This window comes from Pristis pectinata, chromosome 26, assembly GCF_009764475.1.
Source record: "Pristis pectinata isolate sPriPec2 chromosome 26, sPriPec2.1.pri, whole genome shotgun sequence".
Lineage (NCBI taxonomy): Eukaryota > Metazoa > Chordata > Chondrichthyes > Rhinopristiformes > Pristidae > Pristis > Pristis pectinata.
The window spans coordinates 26,573,076-26,581,766 of NC_067430.1; the positions used below are offsets into that span (position 1 = coordinate 26,573,076).

The window sequence follows — 8,691 nt, forward strand, 5'->3', positions numbered from 1 at the left end:
AGGTTACCCTCGAAGAATTACACCACTTAGTGGATATCAGCTTTGAGAGACAATTTTAACAAGTTCAGTGTGGCACTGAAGAACATGGGAAGCTGAAAGGAGCCCTGTAAAAAGAACTCATCATGGATCCAGAGACTGGTTTGAAGTCTACATGACAGATGGGGGGGAATTCAAAGTAATTAACTAAATCTGGAAGTTACCTTATTAACAGTGACTATGAAACTACCAGATTGGGGTTAAGAATCCATCTGGTTCATTAATGTCTTTCAGTAAAGGAAATCTGCCAATGTTACCCAGACCTACACATTGCTCCCAACTCCATATCACTCATTGTTTCAGATGCCAGCCACATCCATATGAACATATATCATCACCATTCTGTTAAAAGGGAGATACTTTCACACAGCCAGCAAACTCCAACACTTCAGTCAAATTGGTAAATGAGTATAGAGAACAGCTTGTAACGAGTCACCATTCTCCAGCACCAACTTCCCAATGACATCAAATTCACAGGACACCACACCATCTGGAGTTGGGAAAACCAGAGGTGCATTCAATGACATTTGCCAATTTCACCATCACACCTAGAAACAGATTGGTTTTTTTGTACTTCACTTGGCTTATGCTTTTAACTCACTGGTTAACTGTGGTCTCAAGAGGTGGTGAGCCAATCATCTCATTATGCAAGTGACATTTGCAGTCTTTCACCATTAACCACAGCTCCCATCAACACTCAATTGCAGATCTCATTTTAAGTAAAGAAATTTTAAGCATGCACTAAACCTCTACCCTCACTTGCACACTGAGGACTACAGGTCATTTTGGTCACAGAAAAACTTTTAAAAGATTGGTTGAACAAATGGTAGCACAGCAACCCCAAGAGGGAAGATATTACAATTGTGGCAACTCAGAATCAGCAAAGTCCTTCGAATTGGATTAAGGGATTGAAGATGTGCCTGCCAGGAGTGCCCCCTCAAGAATCTCCAAGCAAGCCCATAAAATAATGTTTTAATACTCAAGGTTTGCTTAGTGGTTTCACTCCAGTCTGTGTCATACAGAATGCTTTGACCAATCTTGCTTCTCAGCACTTCCTTGACAAGCCTCTCAACTTTAAAACACAAAAATCCATTCTACCTTGGCTGGCTAAAGCACATGTTACTTAAAAGAAACAAAGGACCGCAGATGCTGGAACCTAGATGAAAAACACTATGATACTGGAAGAACTCAGCAGGCCAGGCAGCATCCATGGAGAAAAGCAGGCAGTCAATGTTTTATATCAGGACCCTTCAAGACTGAAGATAGGAAAATGGGGAGAGATCTCCCCTCCTCCCCCACACCTGCCCATCACTATCTCTTACCAATCACCACCCTGTGCCCACCCCACCTCCCTTCTTTTGTCCACCTATCACTGCTCTGCTTTTCCCTCCTATATATTGGGCTTCCCCTTTTCCTATCTTCAGTCCTTGGGGTGGGGTCCTGACCTAAAATGTTGACTGCTTGCTTTTCTCCGCAGATACTGGAGTGTTTTTCATCGCACATTAATCCTTGTCCTCAAAATGTGTGTAACTTTTTTGCTTTGAAAATTTCACAAGTACATAAAAAGTGCTGCGGCTGTTCAGAAAACTTCCAATGCCCAACGAAGACCGTTTAGATCAGTAACAAGTCTGACATCCGGAGTGTGACAGAGACCGACTAGCTTTCTGACCGGCACAAATGTGGCTGTGACCCTGTCTGATCTTCAGCCTTGGAGTTATGTTTACAGGAGAATTCCCAGACACTCTCCAGGAATCCATTAGTGGTGGGGGGTAGTGGATTGAATGTTGTGGCATTGCTTGAAAGCTTTGAAGACACTAAAAGAAGGGGGCTTCCTCCTTTGATGTTCTGACCCCACAATCAATAGGAAACCAGTTGATCTGCCATCAATTACACTTTAAAATTTACAACTGAACCCTCAGTGACCCTCACTTTCAGCACTGCTACAAAACAGATGACGCACTTCCATCATTGCCGCCTCCATTCAATGCACCAACTTGCACAAGGGGTGGATTGATGGAACCTCATACATCACTCCCAGTGGTGGGAACATGGCAGAGTGCATCATCAATCCATTTAATAGCCTAGTGCTGAAAACCGTGAGTCTCCTGCATTTAGGAGCCAAAACTGAGGATTCAAACTCCAGTAAAAGGCAATTCAAATTTACCAGGAAACAGATCACATCAGTTGCTCAAAGCAGTTTAATACCAATTCAGAACTACTTAAATTCAAGGGGATCAACAATGCAGAAAATACCTTTAAACAGTTGTTGGCTCAAGCCACACTTTTCTAAAGTCTGTAAAGCAAGAATCTTACACAAGACTAGATTTCAGGTGGAAGGTACTGAAAGTCGACTTCTCAGGGCAACTTGGGGGGGGGGGGGTTGTTAAGAAGAAAAATCGAAATGAGGAATTGGCCATTTAAGACAGACAAGGAATTCCTTCTCATTCAGTCTTGAATCTTTGTAATACAAAGCAGAGTCTTTAAACATACTGAAGCTGGAAATGGATCTGAACTATTGTGTGATTAGGAAACAGGCAAAAACATGGAATCGAGGCCAAGCTCAGGTCATGATCGTTCTGAATGGTAGAGCAGGCTCAGGAGAGCCATCTCTTGCATTCTTAAGAGCAGAAGTAATCCAAAATCTGGCTTCGTGCCAACACCCTGCTCTGTCAATTCCATCTGCGTAACTGACCAATGGATGCACATACAACTAAGACCAATAGACCGAGTTGTTACATCTTGAACATCCAAAGTACACTTTCTCAGAATTAGTACTTTGCAGCACAGTACACAAACAAAGCAAATTTCATGGCTGACAACATTCCTTGAGACTTGCCATTAACAATAATGTGCCTACAGCACACAACACTCCAACATTTAAAGTGTCCCTGTCACTATAACTGAAGTCCCAGAGTCAACTCTGGAGGTGGACCCTCCCTCCTACAGAGAATCAGCCTGAAGCAGTCAATGCCAAGGTACACCTCAGACAGGTCAGGTCAAGTCTTCCTATTCATAGTCTGATCATCTGATCACTATATTAAGGTCGATGAGCCTCTTGGTACTAAGGTACAGTGATCAGGTGTGCCATCACGAACTGGTTTGATACCAAAATAAGGCCAATGTACAGGGCAGCTTTAAAAATGTACAAAGCAGCTTTGAAGTAGCACATAGAGGAATTTCAAATAGAGGGCTATGTGGGAGGAAGGGGTTAGATAGTCTTAAGTGAGGTTTAAAGGTTGGCACAACATTGTGGGGCTGAAGGGCCTGTATTGTGTTGTAGTGTTCTATGTAAGTGTGCAGAGATGATTCAGTGCAGCCAAAGTTCAAGCCATGCTGATAAATGACATTTTTTCACCCCCCTCCCATTACCCTCAGTACCTCCTTTCATCAATGACCAGCCAAAGCAGACCATAAGCAATTCCTTCCATTGATCAACTGGCATGAATACACAACCCTCCTCTTCCGTGGGGCTGTGCTTAGTCTCTTGACACCAACACAGACTCTTGGAAATATTATGTGGACAGGATCACCAACAACCAGCCCCTTGCATTTAAAAATGGTATAGAAGGGGGAAACAATCTTTTTGGAATTGCATCTTTGTTGTGTATTGCACTCTAAACCTTTAAAAACATCACCAGGGTAAGTTAATCTCCCAAAACATGAACCCAACACTTCCCATCCAAAATGGGAATGGAAAGCTGGATAGAAAACATCAGAAATGCAACCTAACTTCAACTTGACAGAGCACGTGGACAACCTGAAACATGAAGAACTGGGAACAGCAGAAGTGGCCACCTGATTGGCATCCTAAACATGGTGCAACTGTGGGAGTATACAACATCCCACTCCAGACAAGTTCAAGATGATGTTTGGGAGGTGCATTTACCATCAGGTTTGGCAATAGACCAGTTAGAACATGAGAAAAATTCAAAATTAAACCAAGGTTTGAGGAAAAACACACCAAAAAGGTGAAAGCCTGCTTGTAGGGAAGATGGGCTCCCAATGAATGCAGTATAAAAAGACAGGCAGAGTAACAGGTTTAACACAGCACAAACTGAATCAACAGCAACAAAGGATGACGTGCAAACTAACGACAATAGCTTGCCAGAAATGCAGAGTCACGCTGCTTTGAAAGTGCACAAACAATTAGCACTAGAACAAGTTCTTTCAATATAATGAATTGTGCATACCTCAAGGAATGTTTACAGCAGAAGCTTCTGAACAAAAAGCTGGTGCAAATCACTGAAACATGACAAATCTGCTGATTAAAGGTACTACTAGTACAATTGATGACAAAGTTCTCACAGCAGATTAGTATACTCAATACCACAGACCCACCAACATTACATTGACAGAAGCACCAACAACCAGCCCTTTCCATTTAAACGGAGGAAACATCTCCTTTGAAGTTGCATTAAGCAATTTTTGGGCATATCAAAAATCTGGTGCAACTTCATTTCCTAGAACCCTTTCTGAAAAGTCAAAGACGCCGACAGACTTGAAACATTCGGTCTCCTTTTTGCGGAGATACAGCCCAACTTACTCAGTGTTTCCAGCATTTCCTTTGAGAATTAGAATCTTTCCAGCTCCAGAGGTTGTTAAATAAGGACCAGTTTTGTCCAGCCAATTCTCCAAATTGCATAACAAAACTTGTGCACCACTTCAAAACACCCCGTACTCCAGAAGGCACACATGTATAGCACCTTTGACTCATCAACCACACCCAACCACTATTTCTGCTTTTGTAAAATTTGCTTCCTGGCCCCTACACCACATACAACTTGTAGCTGGATACTCATGAAGTACTGCAGTAAAACTCCAATCCCCATTGTTTGGAAATCCCACTCATTCCAGCATCTGGCTCACTTCCCAACTCCCTTTAATCTCAACAGGTTCTCTGGAAAGAGTATCATACCATCATGCAGCATCTAAAAATGCAAATTAAGCATGTTGGGGTATTACAGAAGTAATATCTACCAACTTGAAAATCTGCTAGTCCAGCAAAATTCCAAGATTAGAGTCTTACTGTAATTTCATCACAGAAAAAAATCAGAGCTACTTATTAGAAGGGAGCAAGACGAAGGAAGCTGCTAGAATATTATTGCAAGCTAACATTCACACAGTGAACCCAGAGACAAATTTACAATTCCTTCCAACATTTTTTCCCTTCCTCTCCTACAGGAACTATTTTTAGCAATCCTGGAAAATCCAAAGCAGTTGTACATCGCCAAAAATACACATCAGTTGCACAGTTTAGAAAAAAAACAACAAAACTCAGACAAAGCTACTGATGCACATATACATCTACCAGCTGTAAAAACTGCAGAACACAACTGCAGCGAATACGGTTCTAAGGAGGTTCTGGTCGTAACAGGAACCACATATGCTGTGTTGCTGCACCAATTGTGAAAGCAAGCAGAAGTGTGGGAAAAGTACATGGGATCAGTTGAATATAGAAAATGAGCACAACTGAAGCAGGTCTGAAATACAGACACAAGAGACCGCCTACGCTAGAATCTGAAGCAAAAAGAAAGAGCCGCTGGAGGAACCCAGCGGGTCAGGCGGCATCTGTAGAGGGAAACGGACAGTTGATGTTTCCGAATCAAATTTATCATCACTGACTTAGATGTGAAGTGTGTTGTTTTGCAGCAGTAGAAAATTACTACAAATTACAAAACTAAATAGTGCAATAAAACAAGGAGCAACAAGGTAGTGTTAGTAGTAGCAAGTCTCGCCCCAAGATGTCAGTTCCCCATTTCCCTCCTGACCCACTGAGTTCCTCCAGCAGTTTTTTGCTTCAGGCCTGAAGCATCCGGACAATATACTCTGGCCTGAAGCATCTGGACAATATACCCTGTCGCAGAACCATGTTCCCTGGGAGCATTTTGTGGGAACCACTAGTCACCAGGTGCAAGCAAGCAACCTACAAAGTAAATTTGAGGGAGAGGGTATCAAAGAGGGAAATGACTAGCACAAAACTCGGACTGACACTGAAGTACAATATATCACAACAGCAGGAGTACCAGCTGCCACACCAGACGTGGAAGTGCAGTAGCATCTGCCCTCAAGTGGATACAGGAGTTCCAACTACACCATTTCAAAGAGTAAGTTCACGTCCCCATCCTCTGGGAAAAGTTTTTCTCTCAACCAACATCACTTACAGGTCATCACCATACGACTGGAGGGTTTTAAATATAGGTTTGGGAACAACCGAGGTTGTATGCCCAGCTACGGGTGTGTGTCACTCCTGGAAGTGACAAGGTTTAGGAGAGATTTGCTGAAATAACACAGCGGGAGGGGGCTTTAGTTATAGCAAACAAGCCGGAGCAGCGGGGGCTGTCGTCCTCGGCGTGGCGGTGGGTGTGGTGGGGGCCAGGGCGAGGAATGGGAGGGTCCCTGGCAGAGGGATGGGAGGGAGGGCGAGGACGGAGGGAGGTGGGTGAAGGGACCATGGGGTGGGTGGGGGGGGGGGGTGACAGAGGGACTTCACAAAGTCCGGGCACGGAGGGGGCCGGTGCAGCGGTGGCAGCTGCGGGAGGTGAAGCTCATCGGTGGGAAGAACGTGCACGGTTTGGGGGGGGGGGGGGGCCGGATCACTGAGGGGGGGCAGTACGGACTCGACGGGCCGAACTCCCGCGCTACGAGCATCCTCCGAGTCTGTGCGCGAACGGGCGGCCGCACCGGCCCGGAGGGCGCCAGCGAAATGCAGAGCGGAGCCCGCGGACCGAGCGGCTCTCCCGGCCCCGGGGTGGGGGGGGGGGGGCGAGGGCCCGGGGTCCCGGCCGTGCAGCGGGCAGGAGGCTCTACCCGACCCCGGGGCTGCCGAGAGCGGCCCGACCCGGCCTGGTCCCCCCCGGCCGACAACCCCCCCCGGCTCCCGCCCCCATTACCTGTCCGGCTCCTGCCGCCGCTCCTCAGCCCACAGCCGAGCCCCCGACCGATGCACAGCGGCGGTTATGGCGGCAACTCTCCCCGCCCCCTCCGGACACCTTTTATCCGCCGCCGAGCGCTGCCCGCGGCCGTACTACCCGCAGTGAAGGCGCACCACAATCCCCGCCGCCGTACTACCCGCAGTGAAGGCGCACTCCAATCCCCGCCGCCGTACTACCCGCAGTGAAGGCGCACTCCAATCCCCGCCGCCGTACTACCCGCAGTGAAGGCGCACCCCAATCCCCGCCGCCGTACTACCCGCAGTGAAGGCGCACTCCAATCCCCGCCGCCGTACTACCCGCAGTGAAGGCGCACTCCCATCCCCGCCGCCGTACTACCCGCAGTGAAGGCGCACCCCAATCCCCGCCGCCGTACTATCCCCAGTGAAGGCGCACTCCAATCCTAGAACCGTACTACCCGCAGTAAAGGAACACATTCAATCCAAGGGCCGAATTACCCACAGTAAAAGCGAACTCCTAATCCCAGGGCCGTACCACCCAGAATGAAGGCGCATCCTCCATCCCAGGGCCGTATTTACCCGCATTAAAGGTACGAGGGTTCGTAGTAAAGGAGCTCATCAATCCCAGGGCTGGAGAACCCGTGGTAAAGGCGCTCTCTTAATTCAGGACCGCATTACCCACAGTAAACTCGCACTCTGAATCCTAGTGCTGTATTATCCATAGTAAACCCACACCCTCAATCCCAGGCATCTTAATCATGGGGCCATCTAACCCACAGTAACACTGCTCTCTCAATTTTGGGGTTGTATTACCCATAGTATACAGACTACTCATAAACCCATATTACCCACAGTAAACTCATACTCTCAATCCAGAGGGCCACATTACTCAAAGTGAACAAAAAAAAATGCAGAGAATGCTAAAAGCACTTGGCAGCATCCATGAGGAGCGAAACAGGGTTGATGTTTCAGGTCAAGGACCCTTCAGCACAACCAGATAACTGTGAAAGCAGAGAGGAGGAGGTTGGAGAGAACACAGAGAATGTGTGTAACAGGTTGCAGACCAGAGCCGTCGAGGTAACATTTACTTTAAATGCAGGTAGTTGTAGACTGAAAAGGAAAGAAAAATTAAACGTAGGAGCCAAGGACAGAAGCACTCCCCCTCTGACCCCTGTCTTTGGCTCCCACACTGTTCCAACAGTGCCCAGTGTAAGCTCAAGGAACAACACCTCATCTTCTGTCTGGACACACTGCCGCTCTCAAGATGTGATCTGGGAATCCAAAAATTTTAGGCAACTGGTCTTTTCTTCTCTCCACAGATGCGGCTGCACCTTTCTGTTTCAATTTGCTTTTTTTTCCTTTTGCTAGCGTGTTAGCTTGATCAGCAGTTACCTTGATATTGCAGATTCCCCTCCCTTCTCTCCAGATCCGATCCCGCTTTCTGCAACTTAACACGCCTGTTTTCCCACGCCGATGTCAACTCTGTTTCCTTCGGTTTCTTTTGATTGGTAAAGTGGCCAAAGGCAGGAAAATGGGTTTGTAAAAGTCAGCCATTAAACATGCAAGTCCCAATTTATAGGCAATTACCATTTAGATTAGTGACGGATTACTTTTCGTACCTGGGTGTTAAAATTACCAAGAAACACAAGGACTTATTTAAAGTGAACTTTTTACCTTTAATTAATTACGTTAAACGATTATTTACTAAATGGTCCCCATTCTCTTTATCATTGATTGGCCGAATTAATGCAGTTAAGATGAATATT

General features: G+C 46.3%; 1 protein-coding gene across 5 annotated transcripts in view; it reads right to left on the reverse strand.

Annotated features, from left to right (window-relative positions):
- Positions 1–8,402, reverse strand: part of spsb1 (splA/ryanodine receptor domain and SOCS box containing 1) — a 63,432-nt gene extending 55,030 nt beyond the window's left edge. For 3 of the 5 annotated variants that reach the window (XM_052039599.1, XM_052039604.1, XM_052039605.1), the window contains exon 1: positions 6,927–7,054. The gene's annotated coding sequence lies outside the window, so the exon portion shown is untranslated. Of the gene's footprint in view, positions 1–4,579; positions 4,652–6,926; positions 7,055–8,317 lie in introns of those variants that run through there. The other 2 variants (XM_052039602.1, XM_052039603.1) reach the window with 2 other exon arrangements.
- Between the last annotated feature and the right edge of the window lie 289 nt (positions 8,403–8,691).